At 40.4% G+C, this 24,880-nt stretch overlaps 1 long non-coding RNA gene across 1 annotated transcript; it reads right to left on the reverse strand.

Moving 5' to 3' along the window:
• Nucleotides 1-1,637: 1,637 nt before the first annotated feature.
• Nucleotides 1,638-9,642, reverse strand: LOC103144449 (uncharacterized). The gene is made up of 3 exons (XR_476915.2): nucleotides 9,314-9,642; nucleotides 6,323-6,502; nucleotides 1,638-1,847 (listed from the first exon to the last, which is right to left on the reverse strand). It is a non-coding gene; the product is annotated as an uncharacterized LOC103144449 (long non-coding RNA).
• Between the last annotated feature and the right edge of the window lie 15,238 nt (nucleotides 9,643-24,880).

Consider the following 24,880-nt stretch of genomic DNA (forward strand, 5'->3'; position numbering starts at 1 on the left):
AAAGAGTCACTTAAATCCATGGATCTCAAGTATTACATCTAACAAAAACACTAACCAAGAACAGAAAAGATTGACATGTGTTTAAAAACTGACAATCGGCTGAATCTGATGCTAGAGTCAGGCAGTGGCCAGTAACTTTCGGGTCATTTGTACTGAGAAGAGATTAGGGGCAGCTGTTGATCCCATCAAAGCACCGTGTCTTGCCACAAAGTCAGACTCTCCAGTGAGTGCTGATCCACTTAACTGATTCTCTCAGCAGCCGCGGCAACTAAGGCGAGCTGACAGTGGGGCTATTTTCAGACAGAAATCACCCTTCTTTATACCTAGCCACAGATAGCGATGACCCAAGCCACTGCTCTCCATTAGAACGAAGTAAGAAAAAAAAAAAAAACCCAGTCGGGTGGCCACTTTGTAGCAAAGAGCAACCTTTTGCTCATGACAGCTCTCAGAAACAGACGAGGCATAAATGTTCTGTGACAGCAGCTAATAAGGTTCCCGTGATCTGCTGATGCTATGACACTGTAGATCTGCTCGAGTTAGTATGTGAGGGTCTCTGTGTTGTCCATGTTTATGTTGAAAGTGTGTGCTCTGAACAGAAGTAGTGTAAATGTGCTGTATGAGGGGGAAAAAATAGAACTGCTGATAAAAGACATTTGAAGAGTCTGATCACCACCTGTACTTTAGTGTGTCAGATTAAAGGGAAAGCAGACTAAAATAGCTGGGGAAAAAAAAGTAGTCTCCACAAATAGCTAATTAGCATTCTTCACCGTCTGCATCAGAGCTGAATTCTGTATGGGGTTTTTTCTGCAAAGGAATCGTCTTTACATGCAAAACATAAAGCTGCATTTCAACATTGGTCTCTGGCCAGCTTATGTTTAGAGCACATAATATTCAGAATTGGAGTGACATAAATTGTTCGTTCTGCTCCACGTCCTCCCTAATGATCGTCTGTCCCTAATACATAAGATCTCACACTAAGACTTGACCTTGGTCACCAAACAAGGAGTTAACCCAATTACATCCTGCTCTCAACACTCAAGGCAAAACATTAACTGCCTCTGATAGGAATATGTAGCATTTATTTTATTTATGAAATAATGTCATAAGAAAATGTAGTTAATTTCCAGACCATGGCTCTCCTGGGTCTGGAGAGCAAGACGACTTCATTTTACTGTTCAGCCTTCATATCAAAATAACTTTAAATTCACTTTCACTTTCCTTTGTATCTTGCAAATCCTCCAGCCCACAATAAGAAGACGACCTACTAAGCACTACGTTTTGCAATATGCAATGAATTAATCTAATACATGCATTTTCCCAAACTTAGAAAGTCAAAGTTTCAGATCAGGTTTTGTGTTACACATGTTTTTATGTTGCTTTTGCTAGATGCATTGTTGATCTTACCACAAAGCAACATTTTGTAGAAACGTCTTATAATGTCAAAATCAATTTGGACTTATCTTCCTCTTAAGAAAACTTCAGTCTGGTCTTCATGTTTATCTAAAAAAATAAATAATTTTTTTTTCCCCCATGCACTTTCTGATTATGCATTTCCGTATCTTCAGTACCGATTTTAGAGTTCTTGGAGAGACAGACCCAGGACTTTACATATAATATACAATAAAATTAGTCACCGACATGTCCACAGGGCGTTTTTATTTTTCCAATTTAATAACCAACTGGACACTTGTCGATCAGGTATATTGGTGTAATAATCAACCTGTGGAGAGTTGAGGCAGACTGGGACTGCTCCTTCAAGGCACTGATATCCGGAGATGGAGGCTGAAATCGATGGGATGCTGGGATGCTATTTGAGCTCCTGCAGCCAGACGGCCGTGCGGCTACAACTTCAAAAGCAAAGTGTGGGAGGAGAAATGACAAAAGTTAATTATCTGGGCCCTGCCAGCTACCACAAAGGTAATCTACAAAATGTAGGACAAAAAGGGGCAATATTTTTGTCAAACCATTGCATTATCATACAAGACCAGGTCTTGGTTTTAAACAGTGACAATTTTTTAGTATTTTTTTTAAACAAGATCTTTATTATATTCGTGCACATGCAGATTATTTTGAAAGATCCTAAGTAGGGAAGTTGGATAAGAAATTTAAAAGGTCAAACTGCTGACAAGGTTCAGACTTTATGGGCTACATATTGAACTGTGGTGAATCAGAACTAAAACTGCCACAGTGCAGCTGATGCCATATTGCTAAGCAGGGTGAGAAACCATCCGCTTTTACACTTGCCTTAAAAATCATGGTGAGCATATCGCTGTTAAGAAAATGTTCAAGACCATCTGGACAACAAGACACCGCAAAGTCAGCAAAGTTCCCTAAAATCGATTCAGTCCGACATCAGTTGATTTAACTGGTCAATAACTTTTATTCAGCTACGTTTTCTGATCACTCATTTGAAGATCCACACATAGTCAAAGCAATTCAATATAATCTCCTCTGTTTTTAATGTTTCTCGTTTGTGTAGTCAAATATAACCACAGTAATCACTAGTCCCCCTATTTCGCTGCATGCGTAAAGGCTCAGTCCTCAGTGATTCATTTCTAATGGATAGAAAACACAATTTACCACCGTGAGAAAAAAGATGATTCTGTTTTACATGCATATGAGAGATAAAAATGAGCCATCTGCAGCAACACAGTGCATCCAAGCACCAACATCAACACACTCACAAAGACATTCTTCATAGGGAACTGCAGCGAATAATTATAAAACTGCAGGATCAGCAAGCCAACTCCTACATGCAGCCACAGGCTTTTTCCTCGCTGACTTATTTCTGCTTTCAGTGAAGTTAATGAGTTAAAGGTCACTGGGCCGCTATAACACCAATTACTGCAACACTTCAAATCAGCAGCGCAGCTCATCAACATTGGGGGTTGGCTGATGTTGGGAGATTTGAGCAAAGCTAATTGCAAAATAATAAGCACAGAGGCTCATGTCATCATGATGAGGCACACGCATGAAGCACTCCCTCGGGTTGGTGTAAAGGTTATGTACCGCACTCCAGCGGGTGTCATGGATCAGCGCGAGGTCGGGGTCAGAAGTGGCAGAGATCCTGTTGGGGTTAAAAGCAGGGTCATCTTCACAAAGCTTCGTTCTTGAAAGGGCAAGTTAACCTGATCCTTTAAGGTATTTTCCATAAAACACTGAGGCAAGCACAACTAAATTGGATCAATTAAGAACAATTTAACTCATTTGGGTTATTATAGTGGAACTATCATGACCTTGTTCCACATTTTGAATCTGGGTCCCAATTAAGGCATTTTAAGGTCAATCACCATGGAAGTCACCAATTGAACGCAACTCCCAATAACCGTCGTTCATTTATCTGTAAGCTGATGTCACCTGCAGCTTTGGGGAGATGTGTGGACGCATTTCACCTTTTTGGATATTTAGTTAAAGAAATTGTTTCTTGAAATATTATTTTTTTTAAATGGGGAATACTAGAGAATTTAGCTTTTCAGTCACTAGTCAACTCTATGGAAGTTTAAAACTGCTTCTCGGACCAACATGATAAAAAAAATGAAATAAAATATTTGGGCACAATACACGACAGGTGAATGAAAGTATCCATTAAAATCAGAACTGCACAATACAGCAGCATTGGTGTCTGCTAATTGTAGTCATTTTCTAACATAATAAACGTAAAACTAGTCTGATATGAAAATTGGATGTTTATTTTCATCTTGTCGCTATTTATGTTTGTGTTATAAACACAAACATTTCTTAATGCAGAGACGCAATGTCAGCTGCATGACTGTTTTTTCAAAGCGGACTGAGATTTACAATAAATACAGTAAATATCAGTTATGGGCTGTAATAGTATGATTAATATTAAATATCGGCCAAAATGTTCACACTGGTGGATCCCCAATTAACAATCATAACTACAATGGTACAGGACCAATAATTTTATCAAACTGGTCTACTGACACAGTGATTGCAAGAATTTTTAAGGTAGCAACAGATAAGATTGTAAGAAAATAAAGAGCAATACAATAGCATAGCTGCACAAACAGCACAACTCTTCTTAGTGGTTTCGGCTCAGAGTAGGTTGCAATTAGAAAAATAGCTGTGCATTAACATTCCATCTCCAGCTTAATGGAGCCTAAATGTTTCTGCCAAAAATATGGAAAAAACCTCAGATGCAAAGCTATGTTAAGATTGCAGGATCATTGCCAAAAGGAATTAAAGTTGCAATATTTGCCTTATACTAATTCTTTAATAAGTGAGGGGGAAAAAAAGAACTAATCTAACTTTTCTACACAATCGATTGAATGGTTTCAAATGTGTGGATTCAAAATTAGGGCGGCAATACCGTCACTGATATGATTTTTTTTTAAAACACCAACTTGGTTCAAAAACTGCTGAAGCCCAGGCACAGCCCCCGACTTCTACTGTAAGCGGATATCATAGCGATGAGCATCAGCTGATTAACTGCTCACTGAAGAGTACTTCATCAGCACATATCTGAGAGTAAAATGAATTCTGAGCCTTGACTTCATTTCTCTTACCCCTGGGTAAACCAGACACAGGAGCCAGCCTGGGGGTTTAAAAGAGCAAATTAACTTTTCCCGGATGACTTTCCTAACCTTTACACAACAGCTGAGTGAGCACAGGACGGCCTTGTACCACCACAGGTCAAACTGTTCTCATTTTTTACGATGCATTACTGATGCACGGCAAAACAGACGAGATGCTGGTAACATTTCAGTGCAATAAGAGCAGTGATCCACTTCCACTGGTGATGCCTTGATAAATTAACACACTAAAAACAGAAATGAATTAGGCAGCAGCCAGCTTGCCAACCAGTTGGCCTGGCAGTGACAGAGGGAAGCGCATTCCCAGGGCAACCTTTAGAGGAAGTGCTGCATTGCTAATTAACAACAAAGATAGAAAAAGAACAAAAAAAAAGAGTAAATAAACAAAGAGAGAGAGAGAGAGAAAGCACCCCTACCACTTTGCTTCACGCAGCCAGAAATGGATTTAACGACAGAGGCAGAACCACTTGAGCTTGTTAGGAACTCTTAAATTTCAAAGGCCAACACCTTTATGTCTCATTGCTTCACAATGCAGCACCAGCAGCCAAAGGAAAAATACCCAGGCTGAAGCACAAAACCTTCTACTGGAGCAACAATCACCACAGCTTTCATCGTTTACTTCTTCACTCTTGGGTTTGGATGCATTGGCATTGAACACACACACAGACAGAGTCTTTTTTTTAAAGTGAAACTTTAAAACCAAGCACTGATAAAGAAAAAAAATTATTTACAAAGTTGAGGATTCAATTCTCTTCCCTTTATGATACAACCTATTGAAGAGACTTTAATGGTAGAAAATACAGAAGGAAGGATCTGAGAAAAAGAATTTAATATAATGCATAATTTGTTGTATAACTGGTATGCATGTATATAACTTTTCTTATGATTTAGTCCTTTGAATGGGAAGCCAGAGAATGTCTGAGACCAAAAGTTTCTTCAACAGTATGAAGGTTGCAGCTCTTAAACACTTTTCTACACACACATATATATATATATAAAAAAAACACAGATTACTGCTAAAAGATTCAGAAATAATAGCGCAAGTCATGACAAGCCTTCCAATCAGAGCTGCCGGTATGCATTCAGTCCAGCCTTCAAGAATGTTTTCATATATCTGTTGTGTTTATGCTGCCTCCGTCTCTTCTCTGCTCCGAGGCGTACAGAGCCTCTTGGGCTGATTGACGGAAAGAGGTTCTGGCTCTTGCCAGGCAAGCATGATTGATGCCCTTGAGATGGAGCACAGCCAGCAAGGATTTCACTGTCACTCTCGGATGTGCCGAGGGCTCCAAGATGGCAGAGCCTTGATACGTCTGAGAATGTGAGTCAGTGCTCGCATGTGGCAACTGTAAAAGCCACTTCGGTCTGCATGTAAAAGTAAGCAATTTAAAAGGTGCACGCTGTGGCTGTGGTTCCGAGTTTGCTCCGATTGGTTCTTATAGCAACATAAAAACACATTACCTACTTCCTTTGAAACCGCTGAGCCACTAGAGCGACAGTTTCACTTTTCTTGTAACAGCAGCAGTGTGCAAGCAGGTCCTCCCAGCACTTGGTAACTCTCGCACAAAATGCTCGACACCGCTTAAAACTACAAAACACACCACTCTCATTGCAGCTTCGCCTTTCAGCACTCCAGGAGATAACATGCTGAATGGGTCAGTGGGGATGCGGAGGACAGACAGGATGTAATCACTCAACACACATGCACGTACACACCCAGACGCAGCACAGGGCCCAGCAGATGTGCATAGGTGGGGGAGTCGTAAACTTACTTTTTTGTCATCTCTCTGGCTTGCCGGGTGTGTGTCCTTGCTTTGGTCGTCAGCGGACGTCCGGCCACTCGTATCCATCTGTCCGTCTTTCGCTTCATTCTGCTGACTGGCCACCGACTGAGGAGAGTCCAGTGGGCAGGGCTCTGGCTCCTGAACGCCACTTTGGACCTCCATCTTCCTCTGCATAAACAATAAAAGATGACATGCTACAGACATGCAGATGAAAGAGGCGAACAAGATTGTTCAATATTCCAGAATTCCAGCAGAACTTTTTATTTCCTATTAAGAAGAACTATAAATTGTATACAAGTTGCAATGATTGGATAAATTAGTCCACTTTCGTGCTCGTTTATTCTGAGTAACTAAACATTTCATTGACCTTTACCGTGCTAGAACTCAAAGAAAGGGGTGACGCATTCGGAAAGATTCCGCATGAAAACAAGGACAACGTGCTCGTATAAAGGGTTGTGGCCATCATCGTTAGAGAGCACAACACATTCATAATTTCCATGAATTTTAAACGGAATCAGAAAAGACGAAGAGAGCAGAAAAGAAAGTGGCACTCACAGTCAGGATACAGAAAGATATTTGTCCTGAGAGTAAAGGCAGAGCCTTTGCCTAAATGAGAGAGGTCACCTCGTTTCACACCTAAGATGTATCCTGAGTAACAGTCGTGAGGTGAAGGGGAGAGATGAATAGAGCAGCAGCTCTTCAAGTTAAACGTTTCTCTGCACATCTACAGACTGGAAATTTAGACCATCCTTTGCAAAATACTTTGGGGCCTGCTGAAGAAAAACATCCCCACAGCATGATTGTGCCATGACCATCTTTCAAAGTAGAGATGGCGTGTTGATGTGAAGTGCTAGCAAATAGTGTTTTGCATGGAAGCATAAAGTCTGAAGCAGCTTGTGGCAAACCTACAAACGTCTTGGCACTCTTCAACAAAGGTCAGATTTGTGGTCATGTTCTGGTAGGTTTGTTGTGCCATATTCTTCATCTTCAGAATGAGAGAGGATAATGTTCTATAATAACTCTGCAATAATGAGTCTTGAACCGAAGTGTGGCGAGTAGCTAAAAACTGCACTCGAGTGAGAATAAAGTTTCTGACTTGAGTGCAGAATTACAAAAATAGCTAAAAAAAATGTAAACAAGGAAGAAATCTATTTGATGAAAAGACTTCCTTGGTTTAGTTTTTTGAAGAGATAATTTGACACAAAATTATGAAATGAACAAAATCTGGCATTTTTTTTTAAATAATACAATAAATAACATTCTTACAAGATAAATTAGATTGCAAGAAACAAATTTTCACCACATAATTTTTTTCAAATCAGTGCCATAATTTATGTTGATGTTTATTTCCTTCTGTGCATGTTGGTTCAACCTAATTATTACACCTAATTATACCTAATATAATAACAAAGGTAAGAGGAGTAACTAAAATAAATTCATTTTAATTTGCAAAATGTTTATTTTTAATTAGAACTGTCGTATTATGGGGTACGGTCCGGTTAAACTACTTTTAGAAGTACGTTTTAAAAGTAATAAATGCAACGCATTACAATCCACCTTTGGTCTTGAACGGCGCAAGACTCACCGCACATAAAATGTTTTCACTTTACTTTAGGGTCTGTTGCAGAATAAACCCATTCATGTCTCGTCCAGCCGCAAGGGAAACGAATCAGCACAAAGGGCTGCAGCTGACAGGTCTGAGAGGGAATAATAAAACTGACATGATTAAGGAAAAATGTTAGGCAATGTTCTTTCGTTTTTATTAGTAGTTAAATAGTCCAAAAACAGCATTCACATCACCACACAAATTTGTGCAAATGTGTACTATTAATTGTCTTGGGGTGGAAACAGCTAGTATGGATGTTGTCCTGTATAAATCCATCTCAACTGCTCTGTCCTCTTGCAGCAGCCAATCAGAATTGAAGTAGATGTTTTGTCATAGATCAGATTACTAACTTGTCAAGCCCTTAATAGATGCAAGGCTGCAGTAGAAGCACGAGAATCCTTTGATGTTTTTATCAAGAAAATCTCCAAACTGCTACCTATGAGAACTGGCTTACTTCACTTAATCAGCCTCTAGTGGACAGTCAGGGGACTGCAACTAATTGCACTTTTAGATTAGCTTCATTTTTAACTCCGCTACCCTAAAAGAAGGTTCAACTCATGGCACCAAATGATTCACTACTAGCTCGAAGGCACAATGCTGCAGCTGATCCCAGCATTAAAGATGATGCCACACTATCGCTTCAGGAAGCAGAAACTGCATTTTGAGCAAAGATAAACATGTTTAAGAAACTCCTTACCAAAAGATGTGTGCATTAACATAGAGCTGAAGAGTTGAATGCAAAACGTCCCAGCACAGATGGAACATCACATTCTTAAATAAAATAATAATAATAATAATAATAAAATAGCTTTATTCGCTTAGTTATAATTTAACTCTAAGTTTTAGCAGCGGTCTATAAAATATACTCAGGTCAAATTTTCCGGATAAAATAAGAAAAAAAAACAAAACTTCAGTCTGCATTCTGGAGCAATTAATTAGCTAAAAAGGTCAGTTTAGACTCATAAATACAGGTCTCAAATGAGTTTTAACTTACTGTTTTAACATTGCGGCACCTTGAGAACCTTTATGTCAGCGCAGGTTAACGCACCTGTTGGACATTTTAATCAGCGCTTGCCAGGCAATACGTGCGATGAGCTAATTTACAGAGGGGTAGAAATAGAAATGGTAGAAAGCCACGCAGAAAGACCTGCTTTTAAAGTTTTGTGACCTATAAAAAACATGGACATTTGCTAGGTCTTTAAAAGGTGAGGCCCAGTGCGAGACATTTAAGGAAGACTCGATGTGGGTGCTAAGGTTGCACCGACTTTATGAAAATCATTGCCGCTGCTTTTAAGCGCAGCTCTGTTTTATTACAATGGCTCCAAAAGGCACAGCAACATAAACAAGTCACCAAAAAGAACGCCCAAAAATACCTCTGTCACTTCTCGGCTCCTCGTTATGTCAGAAGCATATGAAGAGGAAGATGCGGTAGTGCAATTTGGCGTTTACATCTCTGTTGCTGCTCTGACGCGGAAAGCCACAGTAGCAGTCCTGGGCACAACAATGAGCGAGCACTTCATTAAGTTGTGTGAGAAGTTATTCCGTCAAAAAGAGCCGGGCCGGGAGGCTTTAATGGGCTATGCTTCGGGAAGGGGGGGTTATTTGTAGCGGAGGGAGTTGTCAGAGCCGCACAAGTCGACGCCGCTGCCGCCGCTGTCACGGCGGGCGTGTCCCCGAAAGCTGTCACTAAACAATCCCTCCTTCTCCCCGGTTACACCGAGCTGGTGTCGAGCATGCTGCGTTCAGGGGCTCTCTGGAATATCCACCATCAGAGCGAGCACGTCTTTAATGAGTTTGCGTTACAACACTTTTTATTCCTTCTTTTTTTTTTTGCGTCAAATAAAAGTGCAAAATCTCGTGTGTTTTTCTGCTTTCTGCGCGAGTATTTTTTTTTATTGTTTCCTGTTGTAGTTCTTGTGATTAAAGGTAGCGAAAGCTCCGGGCAGTGGGAGGGGCTTGAGGTGAAGCTCAGGACAGCGCAGGTACAAAGTTAATCCAGTTATTCATACCCTTGGAAGATTTAAATTACAAATGTTATTCAACCAAGAGGGTTGGTTTGGTTTTTGTAAACATAAAGAAATGCCTGTGTTTCAGGTGTGGACTTGAGTGAATATTGTTTGATCCAATTGTAGCTGTTTCTTTACACTTACGTCCTACTTGATGGTCAACCAATGTCAGACTTCATCAGATTGTCCTCCAGGATTACCTTGTACTAAACAAAATCCATCTTTCTTTTAACTCTGAGCTGCTTTTATGTCCCTGCCTTCTCACGTCAAGGTGCTGCCGCCACCAAATTTTGACTTTTTGTTGGTTAGCTAAAAAGATGCATTGTGATTTCATCTGCCCAGAGCACTCTTATCCACATGTTTGTTGTATCTTTGTGCCAGTGAGGCCATATTAGTGTAGGACACGACTAACATTTATCAGCAGATTTTTTTTTCCACCTGAGCTTTAAATATCTGAAGGTTATCTGATGTTTCTTACATTTTTCATTTTCAGAAAATGGTTTAAATAGAGATGAACAAGTTGTACAATGCCTGGGATATGATTTTATAAGCATCTCCATAATTTTATCTGCTGCCTGTCTACTGTGTGTTAGGCCTTAACAGATGGATTCATATTAAAGTATGTTTTATCATATCTTCCGGATGTGGCTGGTGCTCTGTTTTTTTAGGCGGATTGGACTGAATTGAACTGAATACAAATACAAGTCACACTTAAAGTTTTTACTTGTGAAAAATGTTGAAAGGTATGTATCATTTTCCTTCAGCTTCTCTGTTATGCACTACTTACCTATGGGGTTCAATGAAGTTGTGGTTTTAATGTGAGAAATTGTAAAAAAGTCTTTTTTTTTTTTACTTTTACAATGAACAGCAGCATTCATCGAATGCTGCTGTTCATTGTAAAACCAGAAGTAAGAAGGAAAAAAAAGGTCAATACAACAATAACATGATCTTGCCTAAAGTGATGTAACTCTTTCCTTTAGTTAAAGTTGTTGGTTTTAAAATTTAATGAGGAAAACATTCCTAATGTTATGCTGTTCTGCAAAGTACATCGTGTCTACTTCCTGCTTTTTAAATCACTGACATGTCGTTCATCCACTAATGACTAGAAATTGTTTACTTTTTTTCCTTCTCACCCTCTAAAAACAAATGCAGTAATACCACCTGTTTTTATGGAGACAAATGGTGGATACGAGACGATGCAAGAATAAAAAGAAAGCATTTATTTAACTTTAAAAAGACGTAGCATATGTTTGGCAAAAATAAACAAACAAAAAATAATAATAAGGAGCAGCTTTCTATTGTTCTTACTGGTGGGATATTTATAGTGGGGTTTAGTAATGGCCACCAGGTGGCAACATAAACTCATTAAACGCTCAGAGTCTAGAGTATGTCTGACAAATCCTGCTTGATAGTACTTTTTAAAGGCAGACTAAAGATTTAAGTTGAGACACTGGTGTTTTATTTCATGTTTCCACCTTTATTTATGGTGAATGGATCATTTACCGCTCTCTGTTCCATGCTTGATAATCTGACTTGGCTCTTTGTTTACCCCAAACATGGAGCATTCCCATCTGTTGTTCTGAGATATAACACGATGACAGTATCATAGGGATGCTGGTCCATTTGGTCATCTCCATTGTCTTTGTGTGCCTCGTCTTAGAGCGGAAAGCATTCTGATGCGTCGTCTCGTCCAAGCAGGAGGGACCTCACCCAAACGAACAACTGCTCCAACAGGCCGATCCTCGTCTGTTCTGACAGAGCCGCTGCTGCCAGAGCAGGCAGACCAGCAGCGGGAGAGGCAGGTGCACCGGCAGGCGGACAGGCTGCCGGTTAAAGCAGGGAGACTCAGGCCCCTTCAGCCATATCCAGACAGGCATGTGTCCTCTGTGTAAGCCAGCAGGGACAAACAATCAGGCACGCTGACGGGGCCCCGCCGGCACCAGCAGATGTTTTCTGGTTATTGTTGTTCCGCCTCCCTGGTAATTGTTTTCCTTCAGGGCCAGCCAGTGGAACAAGGTGCCAGGTTGTGTTGTGGGAAGGAGTTATGGAAAGATGGGGCGACACGCTGTCTCATCAGGCTGCTTGGCTCGGGCTGTCCAACTCTTTCTTTGTGCTCCACGTGGCTTGAAGTACAGTTTTCCAAATGGAATATGGCAAATCCACTTTGCATTTAGCATTGCGGTCCTGTGTAGGTATTTATGGCTTCACTGTGGCCTCAAATATGGGAGCAGACTTTAAATTCCCCAAAGCATTTTCTGAACTAAAACAAGACTTCCACTAGGAATTTTTTATTTTGTTTATTTAGTTTTACCTTAGTATGAGTTTTACCACCTAATTTAACTCTGGCGTGCATAGCAGCAGCTAATAAATGTGATTTTGGAGCGTTTTGTTATTTGTGAAGTCAGTTTGCCCACACAGACCCTTAGCTGTTTGTTACGGCACAAAGAACAACTAATGCACTCAAACTGTGTTAGGCACTGAGTGTTAACCTGTAATACCAGCATGAAAATGGCCTCTTAATTAGCACGGTGAACTTAAAAGACCTTATTGTGAGGTCAGACGTCCACCAGGCCTCGAGCACAGGGTAGAGACAGGAAACGCCCACTAGGGGGCACTTTGAGACTTTAAATCAAGAGTAAGAGTAACAGGGCCGTTCTTGCAAACTGTTCAACAGTTTGATGTTGATTATTATAAACCTTTTTGGTGCTTTTTGTCCCAATTTTGCACTTTGCCACTCTATCATACCTAAATGTTTTTGGACATCAGGGCAGTGTTACAGTGAGAACCTTCAGAGTTCATTTTAAACCTAAATCTGAACTATCTTTACGGCTGATCGCATTCGTTTCTTGAAAGAAAGGTTGATTCAAACAGAAAGTCCTTGAGGTACGCCAGGGTTTCTATTTGTTGTAATGGCGTGTTGCACTCTAGGGAACCTAAAATTCCTCACTAATAGAGTCAACAGAGTCAACAGTTTTAAAGACTGATGCAACAGCTACGCAAGCTTGTTCTGCTTTCTTTGGGTAATATCTAAATATCTGAACTCACGTTCAACTTGTGCTGCTGAAAGCCAGAATATTTATAAAAGCTGAATCTGCTCTGTGACATTTCTTTGCTGTCAAAAGATAAAGAGAACAAAGATCTGTTTGCCCTCCAGGTAAAAAATGTCTTATTTTACTGCACATGATCTACGTCAGACATAGTAAGAATTTTTTTTAATGTTTCATTTTCAGCACGTTATTGCATCTTCCACCACTGCCGTGGCTACAAATGGGCAACGTGGTCACATGGCCGCTTTGTGAAGCTGTTGCAGTTACTGGGAAGGTGCACAACAGTCCGGGCCGGTCACAGTGTAGCACCTTCAGCTGCACATTTCTCACACCCAGGATGAAGAAGTCACAGCAACTGCAGGATCAGACTTTGCTGGATGAGATCTATTTGTACGGCGCACGAGTAGCAGCACTAAACAAGCAGAAGAGCAGATTAGAATGTCATGTTTTTTTTTCTGCAGCTAAAGAATGCCTATTGCATAAATATGCAAGAGAACATTTCATTTTTCTTTCATTTCTGCGCTCGCTTTTCTTTGCACATGCATGCCTGCTCATCGCCACTGAATCATACCTGTTAAAAAATGATAATTCCATGACTCAAACTCCGCCTGCTGAGAGAATGATTGAAAGCTCAGGCAAAGTTCAAAGACCCAAAGCCAAATATTTGCCAAAATACAGCCACTGCGGCTGTGAGTAAGAGCAAGCCCCTCTGAGTCACAGACAGGGACTCAGAACAGTTTAAATCGCAGGTTGATTTTTGTCACAGTTTTCCTTGGCCACTGGAAAATTGTTACATTTTCACAAGAAAATGCAGCGACGTCCAACTGTTCTGCTTTTACATTTGTCCCGTGTATAAATTCAGTCGTTGGGATGGAACAACCGCAGCAGAAAGCTCTGTTTTAACGAGACAGTGCTAACAACGTGGAGAATATTACCCCCATACTACCAATATTTTTACAATGGCTTCATACATCTTTCGAACAAAAGCAAAACGTGTTCCAAGAGTAGTTGTTTTGCTAAAACTAGCAAGAGGACAAAAGAACTGCGCCTGCTGACATACCATGTGTCATCTGCCTTGTTTGTGTCTGCGTGGATGTGTGTGTGTCTGCGTGCATGCATGCTGGCGTGCGCTCGTGTGTGTGTGTGTGTGTGTGCACGATAAGTGTGGGTGCCAATGAGCGAGAACATGCATACATTTGTGTCATCCATCGAGCGTGCAGAGGTGGCAGTTTTTGTCTTTTCTCGGGGGTGAGCTGAGAAATGAATTGAGCGCAATGACTTTTAAAAATGATGTGCGGAGGTATCAGATGGTAAACAACATGACTTTATCTGGGCCGGTTTTCAAATATTAATAGAAAAATATGCTTAGAATGTTTTTTTTTTGTGAAAGCGGTATTTTTTTACCCCTTTATGTTATGTTTTAAATATATACAATTAGTGCATTATTTTATTTGCAAAACATATCTGCTCAGCGATACATTAACTGTGACATGACATCGAGTTATTTTTTAAATGACTTTGAATATTTTGAGGCATTTTTTTTTAAACATGGTCATATTTTGAAACCTAATAAAAGCAGATGTTTAGAATATGTTTTAATAAACTCAGCCACGTTTTATTCATTTTGAGGCCTATTTTTTTTTAAATAATTGCAGCTTTTGGCTCCTGCTTCGTCTATAAAACATATCCCGTTAGCAATGCTTTAATCTTACACGTCCCAGACTCCTGTCTGACATTTCCTTTGAATGTTTTGAGTCTGGCTCCTGCACATCGGTGACTCCAGTTAATCACAGCATCTCTGTCTAAAACTAAACGCCCAAGTGTTACTTTGTGATTGTTGATGTTTCCAGGCTTGGGTTGAATCATTAGGAAGTGATTCTCTCTAACAAGGGCTAAAGGAGCTGTCAGGAGACATTCACAGGCAGGTTTCGCCATGGAGAGTGTGAGGAGTCTTATCAGGGTCTTAGCTGTTTTGCTGCGCCTGTTTATAAAGAGGCTGCTTTATTTGGAGTGAATGCATTCTAGCAAGGTCTCTACTGTTGCTGTGCGTTGATTAAAAGTGTTTTCACGATTACCCGTAGTGAGTCTATTCCAGCCTAACAGGGTTACTAGCAGTTTTAATGAAGGGGAGTAATCGTTACATGTGAAAGGGGGTTGCCGGGGTCTTGTGCTGCCTCTTTCTCTCTCTCGCTCTCTCTCTCTGCCTCCTTGCCTCTAACCGTGTTAAATTTTCCAGTTGACGTTTTTTTTTTTGTTTTTTTTAAATAAATAAATAAAAAGGAGTTACTATTATGTTGGAATTCTCAATGCTCGCGATATCGCATCCTCCTCCTTTTTTCAGAAACGTCTCATTTCTTAAATCTGTTTATAAAGGCGGCTAAGCTACAATGAGAGTCATGCATCTTTATTTTTGTCTGTCTTTGTTTGGCTGTTCTGCGTCCTCCTTCCTCTTCTGAAGTTACCGTTGCCCGCTTGCTTGTGTGGCTTCTCTGCTCCACTCATTTAGTTGGCTGTGGTCAGCCTTTTGCATTCGCTGGTGTGATTGAATTTCTCACAGCTTCTTGTGAATGTGTTTTTTGAAAGTCCTATTCAACATTTGGTGCAACTATAATCGGCACCAAGCCACTACGCTCATGCAGAAGTGTCTGTGGATTCACACATTAAGGCCCTCAGAAGTGTTGTGCCATTTCTTTTTTTATTTTTTATTTTCCCAAGTTGCAACTTTACATTTTTCTTTTTTTTTTCTTGTACGTCGGAGGAAGGGAGCATGCAGCAACCGAAAGTCAGAGAAAATCAGATTGAGAAGCGTTTCAGGGAAGATGCAGGACAGAATCCTTTTTTAATAACTGGATTTATGAGAAACGATGAAAGCAGTAAACACAGCAGTAAATACTAAAAGAATGCACATAAACATCCTTTAAAGCTCCAAAGTATTATGCTTCAATTCGTTGTTGTTTTTAACTTACATACCCGAACAGCAGTGTGTTTCCTGTGCTGGTTGGCTGATGTGCTTTACAAATAAACCCGGTTTGGATTTAATTCACATCAGACTGGACACTTTGCTTTTTTACTTTTACTGCCTAAACATTTGGTAATAGTTGTGGTAGTGTCTTTTGCCACCTCTGACATCCCCTTTTTTCTTTCTTTTTTTTTTTTTTAAACAACAAACCAATCGCACTCTCACTTCTCTTTTTCTTTTTCAGGTCTTTCTCAAAGAAACGCTCATCGTCTTAAATTTAAACCTGAGAGGAGGCACCAGCTTTGGGCTATTTGTGTGAGGCAGGAGATAGATGGGCGTTATCCCTGGGTGCGTCGCGTCCCTCTAGTTATCAAATCAAACAATTACACATTTCAGTCCTGGAGCAGAAAATTACATTTTGACACAATGGTGAGTCTTTTGATTAATAAATTGTAGCTTCTGACTCCATGCGCTGTTATTTATTTTACTTTTTTTTTTTTTTTTTCCTTCTCTGCTGGGGGGACAATAGATAATAAGTGGGTGACTTGTGAGGGTATAATGAAGTGACTGTCTTGTTATCGACAGGGGAGCCTCCTAAAGGCTTTAGCAGGAAAGTAAGCGCTTCCAACAGAGGCCCTCTGGTGAAGAGAGTATTACAGCAGCCGTTAAAATGAGCTAATGTTCTTCTTCCAGTGCAACTCTCTGAAGGGACGACAACCGAGTTTGCCTTCCCCCCAGCTGCAGAGCAGAGGTGTAAATTAAAGTTAAAAATGAAAAAAAAGAGGGGGGGGGGAAGGAGAGGGGGAAAATACCAGCATCAAGTTGAGTAACCGTACACGTATTTCTGTGATTGAAACGAGAAATTCCCGTGTTTCAACTAGAAACTTCAAATTTTTTGGCGTTCGTGCAAAGTTTCCATCCGAAATCGAAACCCCTTTTTTGCACTTTTATCTTTGCGTGATTTAGAAAAAAACAAAAAAGAAGAAGTTCATTTCAAAGCCGCTCATTTGTTTTGTTCTCCAATCACCTCCCTCAGGTACTTATTAGCATTGACAGAACGGTTTCTGATTTGACAGCAGTGAGGCGGGTGTAAATTTCACACACACAATTCGGCTCCACACATTAATCCAATTAAATTTTAGCGTCGTCTTCCAGTTCTCTGTTTTGTTGCCAGTGGAACAAAGTCGAAAAGGCCTCGAGATGTTGCTACCTTCTTCTCTGTAAACAACATAATTTCATTTTATCGGTGCAATCCGAGTGTCTGGAGTAGGTGTCGGGCAAAAAAATAAATAAAATACACGATCTAAAGTGCTTTTAATGAGATGCCAGAGAAAGTGCGCAAGTGTTTTCTCTGGTGTCATTGTTTATAGAGTCATGATTTTGCTGCTGTCTGTCTGGTAGGTGCATGATGTGCTGTTTTGCATGCCGATTTTTAATTCTTTTGAAAAAGGAAATGGTGGTGACTCGTTGATTTTGCCTGAGTTGATGGAGTTACGGCTTCTCAGATTGCTCAGCACACCTCCTGTCCTCCCAATCATCTGCTGATGCTCACACCAGAGTTGACTGGCTGCTTGTACCTTTGCAGTTATTGGCGTCACACCTGTGATCCTCCTTTTCTCTTCGTTTGTGGTGCGGATCCAGGGCTGCTCCCACAGTTCCTAGGATCTCAACCCATTGGTCACCTGGTAAATTCAGAATATTCCTCAGTACTTTTCTGCATACATCCAAGGTCATTCACAGCGTTGCTCCTCCTTACCTACCAAATGTTCTCATCATTTATCTGTTGATTCATTGCATCTGTTTTTATTGCAAAGTGACTTTCCAAAACCCATCATTAGTTTCTGTATGCTAACACTGCTTTGCATTGTCCAGCTCCAAGCTGCATGTCTGCAGGTTCAGCAGCTGACAGCTGGGCTAATTACCAGCTAGTATCAGCCCATTATATCTACAGTTTTTTTTTTTTTTTTTTTCTCTATTAAGAGCAAAATAGTAATAAAAAAAATGCCGCAAAATAAGCTGTTAAAAATGATTTTTGGAAGATGTTATTTCGGATTATTACTTCAAGTCTACATATCAAACTCATATGTCATAATCGCTTTAGATTCCTTTGTTATAACTCCAATATTAACATGTTGGATGATGTAAAACTAATTATATAATGTAATAAATTTACCATCACACCATGAACTTTTTACTGACAACCTGTTTTTTTTTTTTGTTTTTGTTTTTTTTCTGAAAGTGACATCAAAGTAACGTTAAAAACTACTACAGTAAGGGAAATCAGTTGTGTCCATTGCTGCGCTAAAGAAGCATCAAGCACCAGGCATATTCGACCGTGGCGAGTCGGGGGGCTGAACAGGATAACGGTGGAAAATGTTTTCCACTTTAAGAATGTGCAAGATCTCATGCAGTTGCCTCTCTTTTCTTTCGCTCTCTATCCCTCGTCTCTGCTGGCGCTAAATCACACGTTAGTACAGCCAGTGGATGTGTTGACAGTTTTACAAACAGAAATGTAAAACGCCATGCTCAAGGGGGTCCAAGAGATAAGGTGGGGGAGAAGCACAGGGGCAGGAAGCGGAACAAGCGCAGCTCCGACTCGCAGAGGAAGTCTCATTAAAACCCACTGACTTCGTTGTTTTAATTACGTAAGACAAGGAAACACTTTTACCAGTGTGGCTCCTGTGCCAGATGAAAAAAACGCTGCAGGATGACATGAATATGGCTGCTAGTGCCGTATATGCCATAAAAAAAAAAGATTTGCCTCGAGTTTAACGGGTAACTTATTTTTCACGTCACTAATATGGCATCACGGATGTTTTATCTCCCTTGGCATCGTTCTCACCGTGTTGTCACAGTCGCAGGTTGTTATAAACTTTCTAATTATTGCTTTGTGGACATTAAAGTTGTCAGTTAAAATTTCAAACTCGGTACCAATGCTAAGAAAAGCAAGCCACCGCAATACCGCAGTCACCTTTTTTTTGAAGGCACGGGCTTTGATAAGCATTCAGCTTCTGTGCACCACAGACATGGAGCAAACTTCCAGAAAATTGTAAAATGGCCGAAACACTGCAGTGCCTTTAAATCTAGACTAAAAGTCCACCTGTTTAGAGTCGCTTTTGAAACATTTTAAACGAAACATTAATCAGCATTATGACGTGTAACGACTTGCACTTGTGTGTGTTTTACAACTTTGCCAGTTTTTGAATGTTTTTATGACGTAAAGCACTTTGAACTGCCTTGTTGCTGAAAAGTGCTACGGAAATAAACTTGACTGATTGATTAACAGCATGACTGTATTTTCATTGTCTTAATTAGCGTAAACCCAATAAGGAGAGGGCACTTCAGAACCCATTCAGAGGAAAATTCAAAAGCGCATCTTCAGAAACAGTAGAGGTTACAGTTGATAACCTTTTTTTTGAAAGTTTGTAAACTGGATCTAGCTGCACAGTTTATCGTTATGCTTCCGTTTATCTCTCAGTTTGCTGCAGACACAGAATGCTCTTCCTCATAGAGACGAAGAATGCTGCATTATTCCAAGATTGAAAGGAATATACATTATGCCACAAAACTTCCTGTTGAAGGAAAAGGGGCAAGAAAACATGTTTAGGTGAGTAGCTGTGCATTTATTTCCACGTCTTGACCTATGAAGATCAACGCACGTCTTCTTCCAGCTAAACTTGAGGCACCTCTTTTAACCATTTCGTGACCAACACAGATCTGTTGTGATACAACAAACTATTAGAACTTGAGCCTTAAGAACTGCAATAAGGTTTTTTTTTGTTTTTTTTTAAAAGTTGTTTGTATCCAACTGTAGCTGGTTTAAAAACATAACTATTGCTAAAGTTAAACTCACTTCCAATCTGAACTTCTTATCCCCAAGGCAACTGCTAAAAGAAAGAAAGGAAAAAAAAAAACTTTACTCTGGATGGAGGAATACAGTTTAAAATGTTTTGTGATGATTTGTTGATGTATTATGGCTTTTGTTTCTTTTTAATATGCAGAACAACAAATTATTAATTAGTTTCAATTTATTTTATTTAGTTAGGTGACTGCATTTTTTTTTAACAGTTTAGGTGTGCTAAGACTGTTAGCTGCAAATGCTGATTAGACATTATTCCTCTCTTACGTGATGCAAATCGTTAAGTAATTTTTAACTTTTATGGAGGCGATAGGCCACATAAAATTAATGAGAACAGAAGTTGACTGAACCAACATCTTTATCTAAATTCTGATCAAAACTTCTTCACAAACAACACGTAACCATTACCGAGCATTACGTCCGACATTGATGATGACATTTTTTTAATTTTTATTTCACCGGCGAATCTGTATTACTTCCAGTATTCCTGTTTTGTATTATATTCCTTAATTGGACGGTCTCGTCTTTCCCCTTTTGATGAGTGGATAAGACAAGAGAGAAATTAGATAATCGAAAATAAAAACATTCTGATTAAAATTGTATTATTTTAAATGAACATATCACTAAGAATCGGAGTAGGGGTCCCCCCCCCCATCACTGAACAAATTCACTTTGATTAAAGCCTTAATGCCTTATGCAGTGGGAGGTGATGATGTGGAAATAAAGGAATATTTTACTCCAATAACTTTTTCCACGTCTTTTAACAGGGGAGGCAAACAGAACGTAAACGAGGCAGATACGGTTACTATCGTCTGCATTTGTTCCTACAAAAATGAATTGTTCAGTCTTCTATTTTACCAGCAAAAATAGGACTTTTGACACAGTAATCCCCAGCTGTCATAGCTCACTACGAGTGAGTATGGCCAGCCAAAGTGAGAGACTTGATTGTTATAGCCTGCTGAGAACAGAGTAAAACAGTTTGGGGCCAAACTCTGTGGCAGAACGGAGGGGCACCCTGGGGTCCCAGTGTGTCTGACACACACATTACAGACTGCCGTACTAAAAAACGTTTAAGATGTGTCGGCTGCAGTTTTGATCGTAATCGTGAAGAGCAACAGATCTATGTTTTTTTTCTGCTTGTGGAATGCAATTAAATTGGCATTTATTTCTAATATAAAGGTATTTATAATATTATTCTACACAATGCTCCTTTATTTTCTTGTCCATGGCTGATTTACGGAGGAAACACCTGTTCTCGCAGCTGGAAATCACATCCATATTTTTTGCTTGTCACTTCAGTGACAATCTGGTAGGTTTGGATTGCTAAAAAAAAAAAAGGCATGTGTGAAGTCCTGCTACAAACAAAGTTGTTTTTTTTTCTTCTTTTCTGAGGAACTCAAACTTTTAAAAACTTTGATCTGGATCGTTCTGTGCAGCTCTGGCTGCATGTTTAGAGTCGTTGTCCTGCGGCTGGGTGAACCTCTTGTGTCAAACCTCTAGCAGGTTTTGTTTCGGTCCATCAGTCATTCCTTCCACTTAGAACAGCTTCTCCATTCCCACAGCATGACCCTTCCACCACCATGCTTCACCAAATGAACGACATCTTCAAGTTTATGAGCAGTGTCACTAATTGCGACGCTTTGAGAGTTTCTCTTTTTGTGACTCATCCACATTTCTAGAGTTGCATTGTGCACCTTGTTTCAAAGTGTGGAATAATGCTTTTGTTTGAACTTTGCCACAACTATGTTCCTTATCTGTCCTGCTGTGTTGCTTGGCTTTCATGTTTGTGCCCCTGTGTTTTCATGAGCATTTAAAAACCACATTTACCGTCATGATTTGTAAGGTAAGAGCTGGACAGAAGCTCTGACAAGAAGAAATTCAAACCAGAGGAACAGTGACGAACACGAAAGGACAGAGCAGGAGTCGACGCAGGAATCCGACGGAGAATATTTACATGCACACACACACAGGGGTAATCAAAGGGATGAGAAACAGCTGGGACTCGTTACTGACGAAGAGAAAGACAAGAGAAGATAGAAAATCAGGGCTGACGTGACAGGGAGGAAACACTGATCAAAACTCAAATGCACTAAGAATGTAATAAACTTTGATCCAAGATACAAAGGGATGAACAGAAGTAGAAAAAAAAGGAACAAGGAAACAAACCACACAAATGCAATCCAAACCCTTATCACTCCAGAATTATTACATTTAAAAATATATAAAATTACGTATAATTTTTCTGGTATTGCATAAATATGCAAGATTTCGCATTGTTCTCAATAAAACACATGAAAGCTTGCGGATGTAAGGTGGCAGAAAGGAACAACATGAGAAGTATACTTTTTCAAGGTAATATGCAGCTCTGGAATCAGTTTCTCTGATTTTACTTTTTTATAGGTCTATGTAAAAAAGAATAAACAAACGTTGTTCGTTTATTCTATGAGCTGCTGACAACATGTCTCTGAAATGACAAGCAAAACTTTGAGTATTTATTTGGAGAAAATGAGAAATGGTCAAAATAGCAGAAAAGATGCAGTGCTTTCAGGCCTCAAATACTGCAAAGAAAACAAGTTTATATTCATTTAGAAACAACAATTCTAATGTTTTAACTCAAGAAGAGTTCAGGTTTTCAATGAGGTTCAGTGCAGTGGGCTCTTCATTTTTTCCAGAGCTGTACATTTTTCACGACCATAGTTAGTCTGTAATGTGTGTTTCTCTACTTATTGGCAGATCTTCTTGCAGCTAAACGCAGGGAGTTTTCATAGGATGGAGCGAGGCTGGCGTGAAAACAACAACTGGCCTCAATTGGCCCTGGCTTTTGGAGGAAGCAGGCCTTGCATCTCAGAAAGGCATCATTAGAAAGTGACAGAACTGCCAGGGGCGAAACTGGCCTTGAACAATGATCAATTCGGCAGACAGGATTGAGTTATAACGGGGGGAGGGGGACAGGCCTTCAAAAAGAGGTTGGGGGAAAGAATTGGAGGCCATTGGTATAGTACAAGGCCCCCCGCTGCTTTAATTACTCACGAGAGCGCCTCCCTATTAACAGAACACCTATGGTCAACCGAGCGGTCCGGGCTTGCACAAAGCTGGAGAGGAGAAAGACGCGGAGGACAGAGGAGTGAGGAGACACACAAACAGGAGCGCTCATTAGCGAATGGTAATCAGCGGTCGAGAGGTTGGGCACTCACCTCACAAAACGCCACATGTCAATTTGTCCTCTTCCATTCATGAGCCCACTCTCATTCTACCCCGATCCCTCGCGCTCCCTTGTTGAGGAGAATTGGATGGAGAGCCGTGGGGGGAAACACTCAGGGGGAAACGTAAACAGTGACCCGGAGGAGGGACAACGCTTTGTCAGAGAGGAGGAACCGGACTCCTCAGACGGGTTCTCCTCTGCAGCGTCACCTCCTCACGCAACTCACACGAGATGAAGACATCAGCAGTTTTCAGTCTTATTTACCGTTTACAGATGCATATAGCAGCATGCTACGTAGGCCTCACACGGACAATCTGCCAAGAAATCGCAGATATCGTCAATCAGGTATCATCCAAATGATCGGATGCAACATCTGAACCAAAGAACAGCCCGAAAGTCCTTCCTGGAAGATAGACTCCGTGGGTCTGCCACTTTAAAAACTGATAATCATACATGCACACAAAAGACTTTGAATAATAACTCTTCACAAACATTAACATATTTTTGTGATTATTGGGCCAGAGGGAGCACAGTAGGGAACTAAACACCACCGCTCTCATTCCCATGTGTTCTCACATTATCTTGCTTGGACCTAGATTAATTAAATGTGAAAAAAATAAATAAAAAATAGCTCAACAAGTTGCTTAAATGTAACCAAAAAAAAAAAAAGCTTTCATGGACACGACCATAAAACTATCGTTTTGATGAAAGCTAGGATTGAGATAACGGTTCGAGGCCTTTAAAACACCTTCATCCGCCTCCTCCACGTTTGTATCAGGGCTGCAAGTAATTTCTTTCTCTGTTTTTTTTTTTTTTTCGTTTCTGTTGAGAATAATCTTTATTCGGTGCTTCTGTGTTCAGACGTTTGCCTTCGCCATAAAATGCTCTCCTTACTCAGAGATTTGGTGTCGAGCTGCGTCTCTCTCCAGCATGAAAGCAATGACCGTTATAGCTGCCATTAACGTTGTCTACTCTGTTTAACTTCCTCCTATAAATAGCCAAAGTGATCAGACAGATATCAACTGTTTAATGGAAGAATAGATTCAAAAATATATAGCTGGAACTGAGGCAACAGAGACGGACTGAGAGTAAAAGAGTCTTAAGAGAATGTAATAAGTAACTTAAAACAAACATTCAGGGATTTTTTTTTTTTTTTTCATTGCCAAATTGTTATTTCAGGATGTCAAATGGAAACGCAGTGTTCTTACTACCCAACACTGCCAACCTTTTGTACAATCAGCTACGATGTTGTTGTAAATCCAGCTGCGTCGCTACGTCAACAACCCTCTTTTAGGCTACGACTCGGCTTGTCGTGAGTTCAGTTTTCGGGGAGTCAAGGCCTTCCGAGTCAGCTCCGCGTCGCTGTCACGGGGTGACTGAGCCTGACACGCTTAGCTGGGCAGCGGAGGGACACGTAATGCACAAAGCCAATTTCATCCATGGTGAGATTGGGAAGCGCCGGTTCACATATTCAAACTCAAATCAGATCCCGTCTCAGTAGAGTGGAATCGATGCGACGCCGGGATCTTACTTTGAAATGAGGCCTAGTCGTCTTTGTGGATTATCGGCGCCTCATCGTGAGACGTAAAGCGCTGGCGGACGTCTCCGAGGAACCATCTCCGTTCAAATCCTCATCCGCCTCCCTGTCCATGCCTTGCTCCCTTTATTCGAAGGCGTCCTATGGAGGTAAATGAAATACGGTAATCCATATTTTAATCAGAAGCACGATTTCACACAAAATCCATAAGCTTTGGGGCGTTATTCTGAACAGGGCACCCTTGTTTGACAAGAAAAAAAATGGAAAAAAGGCAGCTGTGGTACAAAAATAAAGGCAGTCTGAACACAGTGGCTACAAAGCTGTTGCACT

Source organism: Poecilia formosa, unplaced genomic scaffold (genome assembly GCF_000485575.1).
Source record: "Poecilia formosa unplaced genomic scaffold, Poecilia_formosa-5.1.2 Scaffold127, whole genome shotgun sequence".
In the NCBI taxonomy this organism is placed as follows: Eukaryota; Metazoa; Chordata; class Actinopteri; order Cyprinodontiformes; family Poeciliidae; genus Poecilia; species Poecilia formosa.